The 19,327-nt window shown below is 42.1% G+C and overlaps 1 long non-coding RNA gene across 1 annotated transcript in view; it reads left to right on the top strand.

The window, feature by feature from the left end:
• Positions 1-18,962, top strand: part of LOC144783128 (uncharacterized) — a 114,495-nt gene extending 95,533 nt beyond the window's left edge. The window contains exon 3 of the long non-coding RNA XR_013601417.1: positions 18,886-18,962. This is a non-coding gene — a long non-coding RNA (uncharacterized LOC144783128). The remainder of the gene's footprint in view (positions 1-18,885) is intronic.
• Positions 18,963-19,327: the final 365 nt, after the last annotated feature.

The following is a 19,327-nucleotide window of genomic DNA, read 5'->3' as shown; positions in this document are numbered from 1 at the left end:
GGCTTTTATATTTTTTATAATTTTCCAGTGTGGGGGGCTCATTAGTGATGTCATCAATGATGTCATTTGAAATGTCATGAGTGATGTAATATGTGACGTCATCAGCAGTGCATTGCAGGGGCGCGAGTTTAGTTAGCAGAACTAACTATAACAGAGGAATTTCGATGGTTTTGTATGAGTGAAATGTCCAGCTAACTATAACACCCCTGAAACCTATGTTTTTTTCAGTGAATTTCTAAGGTTTTTTAAATGCTCATTTCTAAATATAACGTGCCTGAAACCTATGGTTTTTTTCAGTGAATATATATATATATATATATATATATATATATATATATATATATATATAAAGCTCAAAAAGCACCAAGGCGTCGCACTCTCAGACGGGTGCTCCCGTTGCGAGGGTGCACTCGCAAAACCAGTACTGCTCTGCCTCCCAAAGCGGCAATCACCCGCAGGAAGAAGGAAGCACTCTCGGGGGTATATATCCAGATATTTATTTGTACACAGCACACTGACGCGTTTCGGTCGGAACCTTCCTCGAAGGTATATATATATATATGACACATCGAGATTCATTGACATCTTTTTGATGCACTATGTGACCACTCTGCCATCCTTTTTAAGGGACACAATGGATTTCTTGCAGAAAATATCTACCTGTGAATGGAAACCGACTTATCAAATGACAACAATTGATGTCACATCACTATACACCTCAATACGCCATGAGGATGGCATTGAGGCTGTGAAAGAGATCCTCAAGACACGGTCTGTAAATTTTCTGGAACATTCAATAATGTTATTGGACATGCTCCAATATTGTCTAACACACAACGCATTCCTCTTCCTGGGAGACACATATCTCCAGAAGCAGGGCACAGCTATGGGGACATCTTTTGCACCAACATACGCAAACATCGTGATGGGGGCATGGGAAACTGAGGTGATCAGGAAAGACCAGGAAGATCCGGAAGGACCAAAAATTAAACTATGGTGTCGTTTCATAGACGACTTGTTCGTCGTATGGGACGGAGATGAGGAATCACTAACAAAATTCTCAGAAACTTTGAATAACAACCGATTCACTCTGAAATTCACATCAACAATAAGTTCCCAATCATTGATATTCCTGGATGTAGAAGTATTTATCAAGAACAACAAACTCTGCTCCAAAATCCACAGGAAGCCAACAGCATGCAATAGCATCCTACATGCTAATAGTGGACACCCGACTAGGTTGAAATGGAGCATTCCCTACGGACAAATGCTAAGGGCAAAAAGGAATTGCTCTGAAGTAGAGGATCTGGAAAAAGAGATAAACAACATGAGCCTCAGATTCCTCGAAAGGGGATACCCAAAGGAAGTCATCATCACTGCCAAAAATCGGATGCATTTAAAGAAGAGAGAAGAATTGCTAACACCTAAGGATAAGAGACTGCGAAGAGATCAAGAACATGACACAGATTCGAGTAGTGCACCAACTAGAATCATTGTGGAATACGACGATCAGAGCACACAAATGAAGAAAGCCTATAAAAAATATTGGCCGATTCTTCGCTTGGACAAAACTTTGAATGAAAGCCTGTCAGCCAACCCGAGCATAACATACCGAAAGACTTCATCTTTAAGAGACATATTAACACAAAGTCATTTGGAAGTCCGCAAGGAGAAGAAACAGATATGGCTGACAACACCGGGCTTCTGGAAATGTCATAAGTGCAAAGCCTGTGAACATGGGGAGAACATCAAGCACTATGAACTTCAGAATGGAAGAAAAGAAACTATCTATGACCACATCACATGTGAATCCAAATGTGTTGTCTATCGACTCAAATGTCCTTGTGACAAGTACTACATTGGGAGCACTATAAACAAACTAAAGTTAAGGATACTACAACACCTAAGGGCGATCAAGAACAAGGACCCATGCTACCCAATGGCCTCCCATTTCACCGAGTACCATCAAAGTGACACCTCTCTTTTGAAATATTCGGGAATCAAACTATGCAAAACACCAGAACGGGGTGGAGACCAAATGCAACTTTTAAGACGTCTAGAATCCCGAATGATATTGAGTATGGGAACGGAGGCACCGTTTGGTCATAATCTGGATGCTGAACTGCATGTACATTTGTGACTTTCTGAAGAACCAATGACAATGTTGCCATTTGATTATATAGTTTTCCAAGGGAATGAAGTCTTTACCTAAATTGATGCTGGAAATTGTACATGTTGCGATTAATATAGACATTGAACCGGTTAATGCTGATGGTCCTACACATACAAAGTTTTCATTAAGAGGGAGAAATTGTGGCTTACTACAAAATTGGGATTATATGGAATAATGAAAAGGAGATGTGATAATTTTGGTACTTCACCATAGGAATTCTTTAAATCTTTTTAAATTATAAAAAAAAAAAAAATTTTTTAAGTTGGATGGGATGAAATAATGCACTTAGAAACCTGATTTTGTTAAATACAGAAACCTCACCCAATCCTTCACTTGATCCCAATATCATCATCCCGCATTATAATTACCATACAATCCCTGTCCCACTTTCAAGTTCAAATAATCTTTACTCCCTTAATTAAAATTAAAATTGGTATGGATGAAAACCTTACACCATTAGAAGGATCATGTTGTGAATAATTGTTAATACTTTATTTAAATTACCGGTTCAACTCTTTTCTTTTCTCAATGGGTACTTCACAATAAAAAAAATTTGCAAAAAATTTTTTGCAAAAAATAAATGTACGAAAGGTGATATATTGTAAATACTTTATCTCAATAATGTTTTGATCTGAAAATGTAGTAGAGTACTTTACGTTGATTGTACATAAAATTTGTGTATATACCTTTAACATGTACAAGCCATGTATATACTGCTGGGTGGGTTGGTCAAGATGACCATGGAAATGGTAGAGGGTACTTACACTGAAATACACTATTTAAACAAGGTCTAGACCTAGGGACTCTATGGTCCAGTGGAAGGCAGGAGCCGAAACGCGTAGACCGTCCTTTTTTGATGCACGTTATGTTTGCACTGGTGTGTAAATAATAATAAAACGCTTAAAACTACTGTTGCTGTGCCGTGTCCTTTGATCTACAAGAAGTGGAGAGAAGAAGCTGTGGCAATATATATATGTATGTATATATATATATATATATATATGTATATATATATATATATATATATATATATACTAGCAGCCCGTCCCGACGTTGTCCGAGTATGAGTTGCTGCCGGCCAGTAGTATATTGTGATTTCGTTTTGATAGCATTTCTTACCTGTGACAGGCCTGTGAAATGCTCTGATTCACAGTCCACTGCTGATGCACTTAAGAGTGCGCGTTCAGTAGTGTGTGAACTCGAGTTTCCCTACTTTATTTTTCCTTGCAATATTATGTAGCGCGAACTCGACAACATGGCATGAGCACAATTTACATTACAGAAGAACACATTCATTTGTGGTAGGCACGGGGAGACAAAGCGATTTGCCTGGAATCACAGGATGTTGAGCTGATGCCGAGATTCGAACGTAGCTCCCCAGCTCTAAAGTTCGCAATTCTAGAACTTGTGGCGGGAGGTGTGTCTAAAAGTGTATGTCGGTGCTGGCCATCAATGAGAGAGACCTGTGCATTTTTCAAATGGGTGGTGAAAAAATATGAGTATGTTGCTGGAGATGTGGGCCACCGTGCCACCAATGTACTTACCGGGGGAGGGTAAACACCCATTATTCCGCAACTTTCTTTCCGCATACCATCACTCCGCATAATTTCATTACGAAAGTACCATGACTCCGCAATGCCATTATAATGCATGGCATTACATTCTACATGCTTTTACCCGCATATATTTACAACGAAATTCGTTGTAAATGCACGAATGGTAAAGGCATGGTTTTTTTTAATGTTTGGATAAGGTAAGTATGTGTATAGGGGTATATGTTTTGGGGTACTGATGTATATGTTTTGGGGTGTTTGGGTATTTTAAGGGTTCAGATGTAGTTTTGGGTTATGGGGTACAGGGGTAGTTTTAGGGTTTAGGGATAGGTATGGGTTTTGGGATCCAGGGGTATTTTTAGGGTTCAGGGGTAGGTTTGGGTTTTGGGGTACAGGGGTATTTTAAGGGTTCAGGGCTAGGTTTGGGTTTTGGAGTACAGGGGTATTTTTAGGGTTTAGGGATAGGTTTGGGTTTCGAGGTACAGGGTATATTTATAGGGTTAAGATGGGTTAGTGTTTAAGGGGGTTGTGGTATTTTAAGGAGTAAGGGTGGGTTATGATTATGGGGTGCAGGAGTATTTAAAGAGAGCAGGGTGGGATTAGCACTCGATATGAGACATGGTATGAAGGGCGGAACGTACCACACGCCCCCAGCATTTGTCACGCCCCCAGCACGCGCCCACCGCACAACGCAGACACGCCCACAAGGGACTACTTTGCTGGCACGTTTCTTTTACCTTTTAAATGTATATGGTGCTTGTCTGCATAGCCTATGTCCTACTGCTGCAACTGCCCTTTCCAACGCTGTATTGGGTGTTGTGTTGGTGCTGTGGTTCCTGAGATTACCCGCCTCAAACGTTTGGGCTCTCTCTTTATTATATTAGTATGGATATATATATATACACACATTGGCATCGTCTGGCAAACAGTATGGAGCTACAATAATGAATTAAATCAATATTTTTTATTTCGAAATTTTTAAAACTTCATTTAAAGTAATTTCAAAATAACACAATCAAACAAATACAGGTTAAAAAATATAACATTATGGTAAAATTGAATATAAATAAACCACTCCGAAGTGATGTGATGTAGGGCAGCCAAACCGTTAGGGTTTCTCAACACAAGGTAGGAGATAAAAACAAGCACCTACTTACTAATGGTCAATTAGTCCTAATGAGTTATTACAACAAAACAGTATTAATAAACTACTTAGTGAAATATTAAAAGTACAAAAATATTGCGGCCTTGCAAAAGGGGCCTTTCACTGTAAGGATATGGCATGCAATTACCAGTCCAGCGCCTGCAAACAATATTTCCACAGCAGGGAACTTCCTATAATCCTGCTGTATGTGCTGAAAGTAGCTGATCCTCCTCAGTAGGCCTGATCGACTCCTACCTTGTAGGCGCCCCCTGCTGATGTCATCTGCTTCTCTTCTTTGCATTGTCATATATGCTGAGGTCCCTCACTGTGTCCTTTTCTGCAGCTAGTTCATATCATGGTTGAGGTCAGTGTACTTGGGGAGAATGTTTAAGTGCTTACACCACTACCCCACCTGCAACTCCACTACCAGGGAACCCTGTAACTGACGCACAAGGTCAGATGCTGAACAGCACATATGCAGCCCATGCCATGGCCGCTTTGCCAACAGCCTCTTCAGCACTGGAACAGGACCCACCATCATCATACATCCCTGGCTTCGAGGGGAGTGCTAACCCTAGACCTGACAAGCTGAAAAGAAGTGCGGAGAGTGAGGGTGCCTCAGACCAGTACTTGCCCTATCTGATATATGTTCTCCTTTCTTTATGCATTCTCTAGTAAAATGATTGACAGAAGAGTGGATTGAATGTTCTCTGCTGAAACATGAGCTGGTCTGCAGCTCAGAAGTTCGAATCCCAGCAAGGGAGACTAACCCTTCTATTTTTCCGAAGTTGGTAAAGTAGTATTACATTTGTAGGAGTAGCTCCTGTTATTTACAACGCTTAGAAAAGGCAGAAATGTGCTTTGAAATACTATATGTTAAAAGCTAAATTTGTTTAATCATCTGTCTGGGTGCAACGTTTCTTTTGTTCAATTTACATATACATAGCAGTGCATGTTATGAAAGGCTTCACAGCACTAGGAAAATATAATAAACCACTACTAAGATGTATGTTCTAATTTCATCCACATGTTTAAATATTATTTGTTTGGAAGGCAATATCCTTGTCAGGTTGATTTATGTTTCTTGATTACAAATCGAATGACGTGTGCATTCTGTCTTTTGTTGTAGGAGGGATCTCGCACGATACTCCTGGTTTATGAGGATGGGATTTGATAACCACAACTTCCAAACATAACCCAAGAGACTTAGCTCAGTTCATTACTGGAGTCATGCAGGTAGAATGATTAGGTCAAGAGGAAAGTGCACAAGGCTGGACGCGGCCTCGGTAAAGTAAAGGACCTGTGAGAAAATATCCAGCGGCCCTGCCCAAGACAAACAAACACAGACACACACACAGACACACGCACACTCTCTCTCTCTTTCTATCTCACTCTCTTACTTTCTTGATAATTCGCTCACACACAAACACATGCTCTCAGTCACTCTCTTACTTTCTTGATAACTGACTAAAATACCAAAACACATTCTGTGAACCTGTACTCATAGTGCCGTAGTCCTCACAGTGATGGTGTTTGCCTGACTTTGCCAGTGTCTACCACCACTATGAGGATGGGCCTGATCGACCGAGTGTGTATATACTTGCTCACAACCAAACAGTCCTCTTCTGCATTTAGTACATTAACCCACAATGCTATCTTGAGCAGTACTTACATGGAAAAATAACATAAGTGCCCAAACCTTTGTTCACAAGCCCTCAATCAATGGTATCAAAGGCCAGAGTACTGAATATCAAGACTGCATAGTCTTCATTCAACCCCTTAAAGCACATAGAGATTCTTTAATTTTGCATTGGAGGGTCCAAGATTCTCCTGATAATGATAGTTCATGAGTAAGGTATCTGGGATTGTTGAGATGTTAGGTTTTGTAGGTGAGATATCCAGTTCCCAGGGAGCAACAGGGCTTAATTGGGAGCCACTTAAGGATGCAAGGTAAGAGCTGTAATGTAGTATGCCCTAACGCTAATGCTAAATAAAAGCGCATAAACGCAGCTGCCGAGGCAGTTACACGCCCGTATGGAAAGCAAACACTGTCTCCATGCCGTCCTTGTTAGCGCACCGTGTGTTGGCCTAGTTACAAGGCCAAATACCACACTGGCAACAGGGGCGGCTCTAGGCTCATGGTGGCCCTGGGCAGGGAGCGTAGGTAGGGAGGCCACGGAAGAGGGGGCCCGGGCAGGGCAGAGCGCGGAGGCCAGTGAAGAGGGGGGGGCCAGGGTGTTTGGAAGTGGAACAGAGCCGGAGGCCGCCAAATCCGTGCCAGGGGCCGCCACGCAAATATGTATCCTTCCTCAGAGGATTATTATATTAAGAATATATATTGGCGTGGTGGCCCCTGGGGTTTGGTGGCCCTGTGCAGGTGCACAGCTTGCACATGCCTAAGGCCGCCCCTGCTGGCGACGAGGCCGATGCTAGTTCTGTGCCTCGGATCACTCGGCAATACAGCACCTCTAGCATCTTGGAGCCCTGATGTTTTCCCACATGTCCTCCGTTACCCGCCCTGACTATGGCGAGCGCCGTCCACCTTGATCAGGGCCACAATGTGAGGATTGGTTTCAGTGAAGAGCATCTTTAACACCTTAACCGCAGCGGCAATTCCACGGCGGTGCAGGGCGTTCCATTGAGTGGGCGGGGCCGCGTCGGCCAACGGACGTGCGCAGCACTACGGTGGTAGTGCTCGCGATGGCCGTTGGCCGACGGGCGCAACGAAAGGGTTAAGCTTCATGTGCGAGGGCCGGCACATTAATGTGTAGCGGACGGCCTAAGCCTATTTCCCAGAGGCAGACCTGCAGCACCTTTAGGCTTCTGAATTACAACGTGCACCAATTTATACCTGCGCCCCATCTGATGGTGACTAGGTAATTGCTGCAATCTGCCACCTGGCGAGAGCTTCACTGTGTGACGGTAGATGTTCTTTTTCTTCTTCCCTTGTCCTTAAGAGGCCTGAATAGATGGGCCGAAATGCGATGACTTTTTGGAATTGAGGAGTTTAATTAATTACTACAATGTTTATATGATTTGGATACACACCACGGACGTTTGAGGGCTCTGTTGTTCCCTCTTGTGTGTATCAGTATTGGACTACCTTCTGTATGGACTGCTATGGATTATTGAATTTTGAAGACACATACATTTAAAAAGTGATTTGGTGTAGAAGAGAAAATATGTTTGTTCACAGGTTTGTTTTTCTATATGTACACTATGTATGTTGTGATGTTTCGTTAATGCATTGAATGTTTGTTTGCCTGATAAACAACATCTGATACTTGGAACTGGTGTTTGCTCTTGGTTCTAGAATTATACAAATATACGTTGGTTGAGATAGTGATATCTAGCAATAGAGATCAATTTATGTTTTCTATATTAGAGTGATCCTTGAATTTGTTCCCACACATTACTGTGCTTATATATGTTTTACATTTTGCTCAGGTGTGGTGGGATCAGTAGGGCAAACCCCTAGATTTTGGAGCATCTGTCCCAAATGTCGGCAGTGCTCATGTCTGCCGCCCGACTATTCCCCACATCGGCAGTACTTGAAACGCATCCTGTAGGCCCAAGTACTTGCTGTGCTTGTCACTCAAGGACATTTCTAAACAATTACAAGTAAAAAAAAAAGGAACACCATAAGGGCACATGAGAAAAATAAAATCTGGCTCCACTCTACCATCTGTGCAACCTCATGGCACCAAGCCCCTGCACTGCAGCAAGCCACTCCAAGTGCCAGGCCCAAAATATAGTGAGGGCACTACTCCAACTGCCCAAAGGGGGTGCACACTACGCTGTGTCACCCTAAAATCAAAGACACTAGCACCACCAAGCCTGGCAGGACAGGCCTTGGAAGTGCAGGCCTGTAGCCAGAACCAAGTGTCATAAGGAACAGGCATTCAGCAAGAGCTAACTCAATTACAAGGACTGCACACCGTGCCTCGGTTAGGCAGCTGTCTTGCACACCCCTGTGAAAAACAGTGCTTGTGCTGTGAGATATACACACCCCAATGGCAGATTCTACAAGCGCCAATCACACAGTTGCATGTGTCGATGAAATCATGACCACAGTTACAGCCATGGAGCCATTCATCATAGAGGGCTCGCCGTCGACACAAGCACTCAAGTGGAAGGACTGGATGGAATGCCTCCAGTTCTACTTAAAAAGCACTGACATACTGGCCGAATTATGCCACACACTCCTGCTACATTTAGGAGGCAAAGACATCCACAAGGTCTATAAAACCATAGTGGCGGTGACCCCCAAGATGACACAACACAGATCACCACTCTGAATGCACATTTTGAACCAATGGTAAATAGAGACTATCAAAGGGTTGCCTTTAGACAAGCCTGCCAAGAGCCGAAAGAGTTGCTCAACACATTCCATGGCCGCTCAAAGAGCTTATGAGCATATGCAGCTTTCACGCCCAACAAGGAGATATGAGGCCAAAACATCCAAAGTTGCACATCTGCCAAACTTAATGAGACAATACTGTAGGAGTGCGGGAAATCACTCCGAGACATTCAAACCCTTGGACAGTGGTGGCTGCCAGGAGGGAAAAGTGGTGGGCAATAACAAATAGATTTAAATTAAAGCTTACCTGCCGCCTTGCCACCTGCTGCCTCGGTGTTCACAGTTCTCAACCTGATAACATGCTCCCGACTCCCCTGCGCCAATCCAGGCGCTGCTTTCATGCTGGTGGTACTAATATCCTGCATGAGAGCAATGTCGGGATTTGGCAGAGTGGGCTGATTTTACACTCCAAGAGGGACTGGGAGCCTGTGCCAGCTTCTCTCCATGCCCCAACCTGGAGATATCTACATGCACATGGCAGTTTGGCCGTCCTATGACAGCTGGCCAAATTGTCATGCACACTTTCAGTGCCCACCACTGCAAGTGTCCTCCATGCTTGCCTTGACCCCGCACCCAAGACTCGGCTCCGGCTCCTGTAATGAAAAATAAAATGATAAAACTACTTTATTATCATTTTATTTTACATGATTGTATGCTGTTGAGGCAGTGGGGCGACGCTCCTCTGCCATAACGGAGGAGCTGCTGCCAAATAGTGTAATTTAAAACACATTTCTCAACTAAATTGGTCAATCAGAACACAGATTTAGTAAGGTGGAGCTCAAGACTTCATTTAAATATCTCAATATTTAATCCAAACAATGCCTCAGAAGCATTCGTAATTTATGTACTCAATACGCATATTAATATTAATAGTCATGCGAAAACGCTAGAATCGTTAATGTACAAAAAGAGGATACATTTAAAAAACATATGAATAGGCAGAAACATTGTAGTAAGAGAGGCAGTATGAAAATGGTAAGAGGAGGGAATGTAGTCTAGTGTTGAAGCTGAAGACATCACCATAAGTTTACATCCTGGTTTGCCAGGTGACTAAATTGTGTCATCTTAGGCAAATCACGTTGCATCCGTGTCTCGGTTCTCAGTATTTCATTATGAACAAAAAGAGGCACTGCAGTTCACATTGACTGAATACATGTATTAGAGAAGTAGTAAACACATGGCACAAGCAGCATTTCCACAATGGAATAATCACCCGGGAATATGTTTTTCAGTTATATGCTTCGGGTAGTCATGTTTTCACACTAGTGAGTTTATTTGATCGAGGTTTTTTTAGGGGCATGTGAGATTAGTGCGGAGAGGGTTAACCTGCGCCCTGTAAACAGTGCAGCTCCTTTAGGTCTCTGGTCCCACTCCTAAACATTGTGGAGTCCCACAGGATTCTATCCTTGCACTCATCCTATTCAGTCCCTTAAACAAGTAAAGCACATACTGTCCACACATGATCTCCAGCTATCAGTCAAGCCCATTATCATTTCCAAACTTCACTAAGGTTCACACCTCCTTAAAGGCCTCCTGTAGGAGAGGCTTGATCCACTAAGCGGTACCCACCCCGCTGCTACCAGAGTTCTAAGAGACACTGAAGAAAATCCCATCACTCCTGCTCTTACCTTACATGGCTCCTGATTTAGGATGGTTGCTCCCTGTGAACTGGATGTCTCACCTACAAAACCTAACATCTCAACAATCCCAGAAACCTTACTCATGAGTTATCATTATCAAGAGGATCTTGGACCCTCCAATGCAAAATTAACAGATCTATATGCACTTGTATGAGGCTGAATCAAGCCTGCGTAGTCTGCGGTACACTGACCGTCGATACCGCCAGTTGCTGGCTTGTGACCAAAAAGTTTGGGTCCCGGCGCTTATGTTTTCCATATAAGCACTGGTCAAGTTAGCATTGTGGGTTAATGTACTGAGTGCACAGAGGTGTGTTTGAGTGTGAGCATGTAAACACACACTGGGCCTGATTACGAGTTGCTCCATATATTCCAACCTGTGAGTAAGCCACTGTTTATGCACAGGTTGGAATTACAAAGTAGTAAGTATTTAATGCATCCAGTAATTATCAGATGCTTTAAATACCTCAACCTTCGTTATTTTTCGGCTGGTAAAACCTGCTGAAATTTCACGTGGAAAAAGCATAGGGTATTTCTATACCAAGTGGATTTTGGTGCGCTAAACATCAAAATCTACATGTTATTCCCCACCAACTCGAAACAGGTGTTATTTATTGCATCCGTTAAATAACGCATTCGGTGGTATCGTTATTTATCAGGTGCGATAAATAACACCATCCAAAACTCGTAATCAGGGTCACCATGTCTAGCAGACCAAGGGCCAGATGTAGGTCGGTCGGTAACGGCCGAAAATCGGTATTTTCGGCCGTTACCGACCGGTATTGCAGGAATGGTATGTAGGGCCCTTAATTTTACAGAATCGGTAAATTTACCGATCGGTAAATTTACCGATTCTGTAAAATACCGAATCGGTATTTTCACCGATTCTGTAAATTTGAGATGTAGGTGGGACTCTTCTGAGTCCCACAAGCCTTACAAAATCGGTATTTTACCATCAAATCCAATTTGATGGTAAAATACCGATTCCGGTGTGCATGCACATGTGTGCATGCACACCTCTGCCATATGACAGGCACACCTGCCCTTGGGGCATGTATGCCTGCCACATGGCACCCGAGCCTGTTTTGGGGGGGCCAGAGGGTGTCAAAGTGACACCCCCTGCACCCTTGAGACATTCGGTATTTACCGATTCTGTAATTACAGAATCGGTATTGCCCATTGATTCCTATGGGCTTCACAGCCCATAGGAATCAATAGGAAATACCGATTCGGTATTTCCAGATTCGGTAAATACAGATTCTTAAAGATTCGTTATATACACATCTGGAAATACCTACATCTCCCCCCTTCATATTTACCACTTCTTAAATACCGAATCGGTAAAATTCGGTATTTAGGAAGTGGTAAATGAGAATTACCTACATCGGGCCCCTAGCCTCATAATGTTGCTAGACATTGGCAAGGTCAGGCAAACACCATTCATGTGAGGACCACAGCACTGCGAGTACTGGCTCCCAGAATGTGTCCTGGTACTTTTACTGAGTTATCAAGAAAGCAAGAGAGACAGACAAAGAGAAAGAGCGAGAGAGAGAAAATGTGAGAGAAAGAGCGAGGGGAAGAGGGAGACAGAGAGAGAGAGCGAGAGAGAGAGAGAGAGAGAGAGAGAGAGAGAGAGAGAGAGAGAGAGAGAGGAGTGTGTGTGTGTGTGTCTGTGTCTGTCTGTGTCTGTGTCTGTCTGTGATAAGGCAGCTTGATATTTTCACGCTGGTCCTTCACTTCCCCAAGGCCTTTCTTGCTTCACCTGCATGAAATTCAGCGATGAACTGGGCTAAGTCTCGGGTTATGTGTGGGATGTTGCGGTTATTGCATCCCATCCTCATGTCATTCGGTTTGTAATTAAATAACATAAATCATCGTGGCAAGGATATTGCCTTCCCAAGAAAAATGATACAAAAATGTGGCTGAAATTAGAAAATAAATCTTAGCAGTGGTTTGTTATATTTTCCTATTGCTGTGAAGCCTTTCATAACATGCGCTGCTATTTCAATGTAAACCGAACAAAAGAAATGTTGGACTTTGACAGCGGATTAATTAAATGTTTTTTTTTTAATATAGTACTTCACAGCACCCTTTTGCCTTTCTAAGTGCTATAACTAACCGGAGTTACTCCTACTCGTTCGAATGGTACGTATTTACCATCTTCAGAAGAATAGAAGGTTTGGTCTCCCTTGTTAGGATCCAATTTTTGAGCTGCAGACCAGCTCATGTTTCAGCAGAAAACATTCAACTATCAATCATTTTCCTAGAGAATGTATAAAGCAAAGAGAAGAAATATCAGGAAGAGAGTAGAGAAGAAATATCATGAAGGGAGTAGAGAAGAAATATCATGAAGGGAGTAGAGAAGAAATATCATGAAGGGAGTAGAGAAGAAATATCATGAAGGGAGTAGAGAAGAAATATCAGGAAGGGAGTAAAAACGTCTTTGGAGAGAACAGGTAAGTGGCTAAGCCACTGCCACACCTGCGACTCACTGCCAGGCAACACTGTAAATGAGGAACATGCCAGATGCTGAACAGCAGACAAACTGCCCTTGGGTGCCCCCGGTGCCAACAGCGTCTGCCACAGTGGAACAAAACCCATCACACACTCTTGCAAAGAAGGGAGTGCTATGCCCAAACATGAGCAGCTGGAGAAAAGCGCTGTGGGTCAACCAGACCAGGACTTACCTTTTCCGGAAGAAGAGACCAAGATCAGACAAGATCAGCAGGGGACCCTACAAGGTAGGAGTCAACCAGGGCAACTGAGGAGTGTTAGTAGATACTTGCAGCAGATACAGCAGGTGTATAGGAAGTTCCTTGCTGTGGAAATATTGGCTCCAGTCCCCTGGACATGTAATTGCACTGCCCCACTCAACCAATTCAGGGAACATTTTGCACAGCAGCAACATTTTAGTACTTTTAATATGTCACTAAGTAAGTAAGGTTATTAATACTCTTTTGCAAAAACGTATTGTTGTATCTCCATACTGTTCACCAGAAAATGCCAATGTGTATATATGTGCCCAAACCACCGCTCAATTTCCCTTTCAAGCAAAGGAACGGACCGCACTAAGTGGATAAGGTTAATTATTATTCATTATTTCAAAATTGTAGCCCAAACCTGTAACTCTGTTTTGTTCCTTAAAAGCTAGCCCAATAAACATTTCCTGTTTACATTCTACTGCTAGAAGTATTCAATTACAGGGGCTGATGTTATTGCATTGTTTAACATAAATGTTTCATGGTATTATGGCATAAAGTATGAGGACCTTGTGTTTTAGTTCTTGCAGATTATCTGCTTAGCACTCTGCTCAGCTCTCCTGTCCCTTCTCTCAGGTCTGTCGGCAGCAAGGCCCAGAATATGGAGAGAGTCCATGGCCATTGTCTGCATCGCAGCTCACCTCATTTTGTGACTGGCTGTCTTATCAAACTCAAATTCAAAATCTTTGGGGCCAATTATGATCTCGGTTTTCCCGCATCGTCCGGGCCGGCGGAAGCCACCGCCGGCCCGGAGGATGCGGGAAAACCGATGCGGAGCCTCGAAAGACCCACCGCCAAATTAGGATGGCTGGTGGGTCTTGAATTCCATCCGCAGCTTTTCCGCCGCGGTCGCCTTCCAACCGCAGCGGAAAAGCTGTAACATGGCTGGCGGTGTCTATCAGACACCGCCAGACATATTAGGATGGTGTAAAAGAGATGCTTTTCCGTGGCGGCTTGTCCGCCGTGGAAAAGCATATGGACTTTCACTTCGGGGGCCCGTTGCGGGCCCCTTGGGTGAAGGGGGTGCACAACCCCCCTGCATTTGCGTTCACAAAGCAGCAGGCACCGCGCGGTGCCTTCCGCTTTGTGCATGCAAATGCGATGCATGCATTTTTAACCTTGAGGCGGGTGCAGCTTGAAGCTGCATCCGCCGCAATGTTAAACATAGAGGATGTGACCGCCACCCTGGCGGTCACATCCTAATTGCCATGGAGGGACCACCGCTGCCCATGCGGACGGTCCCTCTTACTCAGGGGTGGCGGACGGACGCAAGTCCGTCCGCCATCATAATAGGGCCCTACATTTGGTCTAATTAAAAATAGACCATAAAAATACATAAAATATAATACATATCAATAATATCTCAGAGGTTTATGCACAGATTTATATTGAATTAAAAACGATTAAAATGTAGTTATAATATTATTAGTGTACTTTAAGTCACAAGATTTCATTCTATGACCAAGATCAAAAAGATCAAAGGACACAGATTACAATTAAAATTTGAAACATCACTACGCCATTGTCACAATTTGCCGAGAATACATAAGAATAAGGGAAAGAAAAGGAGAACAAAAACCTCAGATAGGGTCCGCCATGTACTCCTATTAACACAAAAGTAAAAAGGACATCTCAGCATATCTCCACCTATCAAAGCAAGTTCAATTCAAATCATGACGTGACCTGTCTTATCTTTTTATTAAATGTAATCCTACTATAACAGGTTGTATTCTTGAATATTTCCAAATTCTGCCTTAACAAGTAATTTAACACCTTATCTTGAAATTGAATTGGAAGCTATAAGGGGATTGCCCGTCAGGCAAATGAGATCTAGTGATAGCCTAGGGCCTGGCATAACTGACTCTTCCCAGCCTCCCGCCCTACTGTCCTTTCAGTGGGACCTGCATGTCAACAGTGGTTTGTAATCCACATTTGCTTGCTTTCTATTTGTCGGTTTTGTTTGTTTAGGCTGTCCAGCTTAAGTTTGTTCCTTTCGTGGAACATATCCTATTGTGGAGAAGTGTGGCTCACTGGTTAGAGGCGGCAGACCCGTAAGCAGAGAACGGCCCGGGACCAGGGTTCGATTCCCGACGCGGCAGGGTCGTGGACCAGGGTCAGCGGACTCGATAATTCTCGCCTCGGTGCCTACTCTAGTCAGAAACCACACTCGGCAACTCTGGGCATCAGCTTGCCTCATCTTCACAATGGCCCCCCCAGACCGCCGGGGATGCTTGGTCACACCTTAGAGATACCCATCAGGGACCATCTCTCAGGGTGAGCCAGGACGGGTTCCCCAGCGGTCGAAGCGTGGAGATACTCCTCCGGGAGTCGATTCCTAGCGCTATATAAACCCACAATTAAATTAAATTAAATTAAACAGCCTTATCTGGGTCTGGTGGCTTAGAGAACTAATGTGTCCACTAAAGAGGCCTGTGTTTGACCTTATGGTCACAGGTTCAAATCCAGCGGATCCACTCAGCTTTTCATCCTTTTGAGGTCGATAAAATGAGTACCATTGAGTTGGGTAAAAATAAACATCTGTTATTCAGAGCCAAGATACCCTTCCGAGTAAACGTGCACTGTACACATACACGTTAAGATAGGTCCTGATTTCTCTACTTTAAACTATGTCAGCTAGAGGTTTAAAAAAACGCAAAAGGGAACAAGCACAAGGTAACAGTCAAGAATGTACTTATTCTAGGAAAGAGGCTCTTTTATGAGTCTGTGATAGAAAATGGAGTGAGTAAAGTTGTATTGTTACGTCAAAGCCTACCAGACAGCAGAGCTGTCTTGTTTACTGAAGACATCTTTAGGACATTCAGAAGACTCCCCAAGGAATGCATTCCACCTGTTCCTTACCATTGGCTTTGTGGTTTGTAATCCACATTTGCTTGCTTTCTATTTGTCGGTTTTGTTTGTTTAGGCTGTCCAGCTTAAGTTTGTTCCTTTCGTGGAACATATCCTATTCATTGTATCCTTCCACCGATTGTTCACTTTCTCTAAGCAGGCCTTTAAAACCTGCTTTTATTTTGTCAGACTTGCTGTGCATTTGAAGACAGAGGTCAAATGTCAGGGTCTGTCTTCTGAGGGAGCTAAGTGTTTACTTTCCTTTCTCTAACTTCAAAGTGAGAGGATTTTTGTGACAATCTTTCTGTGAGAGATTTGTTTTTTCTAGCACACAACAAAATTGAAATGTCTGTAATGAATTGTGCAGATATTTCAGAATATATCAGAATTTGGAAAGCACCAATGAAGCACATTTGTTTGTCATTCTGAAGTGTGGTGGTAACAAATAATTATCACGATCAAAACAAATCAATACACACAGGTGATGTCATTTTCACACATTACCGTTTGTGCACTGTGTACTTGTAACAGTAAAACTGTATGTATGTGCAAATGTAATAGTAATTTCAATTGAAAATGTGTTGTTTGTATTGGCAGTGTGATATCACATCATGCCTACTCCACTTTACACCTCTCCACTCTACTCTGCACCACTCCACTCTCCTCTACCCTACTGTGCACTACTCCACTCTGCCATTGCTCTATACTCTACTGTGCACATTCTGCTGTATGCCAATGCTAGGCCACTCCACTTTACACCACTCCACTCAACACCACAGTACTCTTCCCCACTACACTCTATACCACTCCAGTCTATGCCACTCCACTCTGTTCCACTCTATGCCACTCTACTCTGCAACACTACACTCTATGCCACTGTGCTAAATGCCACTGCATTCTACACAAATACACTTCTATGCCAATGCAGTCTACTCTTTACCACTCCACTTTACGTACTACACTCCATGTTCTAATCTACTCTGCCCTCTTTAAGTATGGTCACACTATATAAATAATTGGGGTGTGGTTTCTTCTTTTAGGATTTACTGTCTGCAACTGGTGGAACTTGAAAATTCCTTTGAGACCGCCAAAATCACAATTGACTTTGGTAGGTCTCCAAGATTAAGAAATATTGTAAGCTACATCAGTTTGAGTTAACATAAAATTAGGGGTTTTACCCACAGTAAGATACCCAAAAACTCTGACAATTTAATGAACTTAGGCTTATATATCTTTTTTCTTGAAAGGAATCCAAAAAAGCCAAGGCACCATATGAGATACAAGAACATTTATTTGTACAATAGGTTCCTTGAAATTTATTTGAAATGTATTTGGTTATTGGATCGGTTTGAATTACAAATGTATCATTAATATCATCTTTCTAGTGGGGTAGTACTCTAATGCAATGTCCATGTGATTGTGTAAAGTATAGGATATATCAGGATGTTTGTTCCTTTTTAAATGCTAGTATAGTTGTTCAGTTAGCCTAAGCTAAGTGAATTTTACGTACTTAGGAAGAGTGTGCAAAATACATGAACTATCGATAACGTCCTCGGATGTTCGCGATTTTCAATCATATACAAAAGTATTGTTATATGTAATGCATTTTTTATACATGTGAATAAATTGTGGAAAATACCTCATTTTATTGTGGGGTTATATTGAGGAATCATTTAAGCTCCGTAAGAGTGACGAATGTGTGGTGTGAAAAGCATAAAGTTGTAGCAAGGTAAAATTTAAATATTTCCAGGGATTTCTTTGAGGCTTTTTGTGTCCATTGTACCCTGTTCCCTGGAACACGTGGGGTCATCTCTCCTTGATTTGACTTATATATCTTTTAGGACACGTGGACATCTGAAAAGTGTCTTTGCAACAAACCTCTAATGCAATAGTCGGTTGTGTTGTTTTTATCCTATTGAATATTGAGAAGAGACATAAAGAGATTCTTCAAGTATAGTCGCTAGACCTGTATTTTTCATCGTGGGTACCTAATGACTCTATGCCTCTGTTATGAAGGAGGTAGGGTTACCCCATTAACAATTTCAGCTCCTCTACAAGTAAAACATTTTGTTCCTGGGAGTAGAGAGCAACTTTTATAACATGACAAATTAAAGTCAATTAAGTAATAAAGAATAGAGCCCCATTAGCCTATTCGAGTGTGAAACAATTGCTGGAGTGAGTGTTATGAGGATTTTCTCTAAATGTTTTAGGTGTTGGGTCATTATGTTAAACAGTGCCAGTAATTCAATAAAACCTTTGTCATGAATGTCGTGAGATAAACTAAGTCTACAATTTATAACAAACTTTTTTATTAATGAAAGAACTATATAGTTTGTTAAGCAGACAAATTGTTTTTTTTATGTGATGAATTATATAATAAAAATGTCTTTTCTTATATATATTTATTTGTAGATACAGAGTGTTGGAACATTTATAGCAAGCCTGAAGAAGGAGGTTGGACCAGTGTTAATCCTCCGAAACGCGTCGCCTTTTTAGAAAATATGTTTCTTTAGAAAATATGTTCCTATAATATTTTATGTGATGTATTATTCATGCAAATAATGATGTGTCAATGTGTGATTCTTGCTACAACCATCGATTCACTCAGTTTGTGACTTTGTTTTCTCACTATTTTTAATGTGTATAATCCCTTTTTTTAACTGACTTAAATGTTTTTATATGAATTAGTTTAATAAAACTTTTTTGGGAAAATATTGTTAAAATCATACTTATCCTCTGACTTTCTGGCAACTGAATACTTTGACCCAGTGTATGTTGAACATTACTAGTGTGTGAATGTACTTTGAAGTGTTTAGTGTGAAAGTTGAATGCTATTAGATTAGAATATCCCAAA

The sequence above is a fragment of the Lissotriton helveticus genome, chromosome 9 (assembly GCF_964261635.1).
Source record: "Lissotriton helveticus chromosome 9, aLisHel1.1, whole genome shotgun sequence".
In the NCBI taxonomy this organism is placed as follows: Eukaryota; Metazoa; Chordata; class Amphibia; order Caudata; family Salamandridae; genus Lissotriton; species Lissotriton helveticus.
Note: the sequence above shows the minus strand (reverse complement) of the source record. Positions and strands in the feature narration are given on the sequence as shown.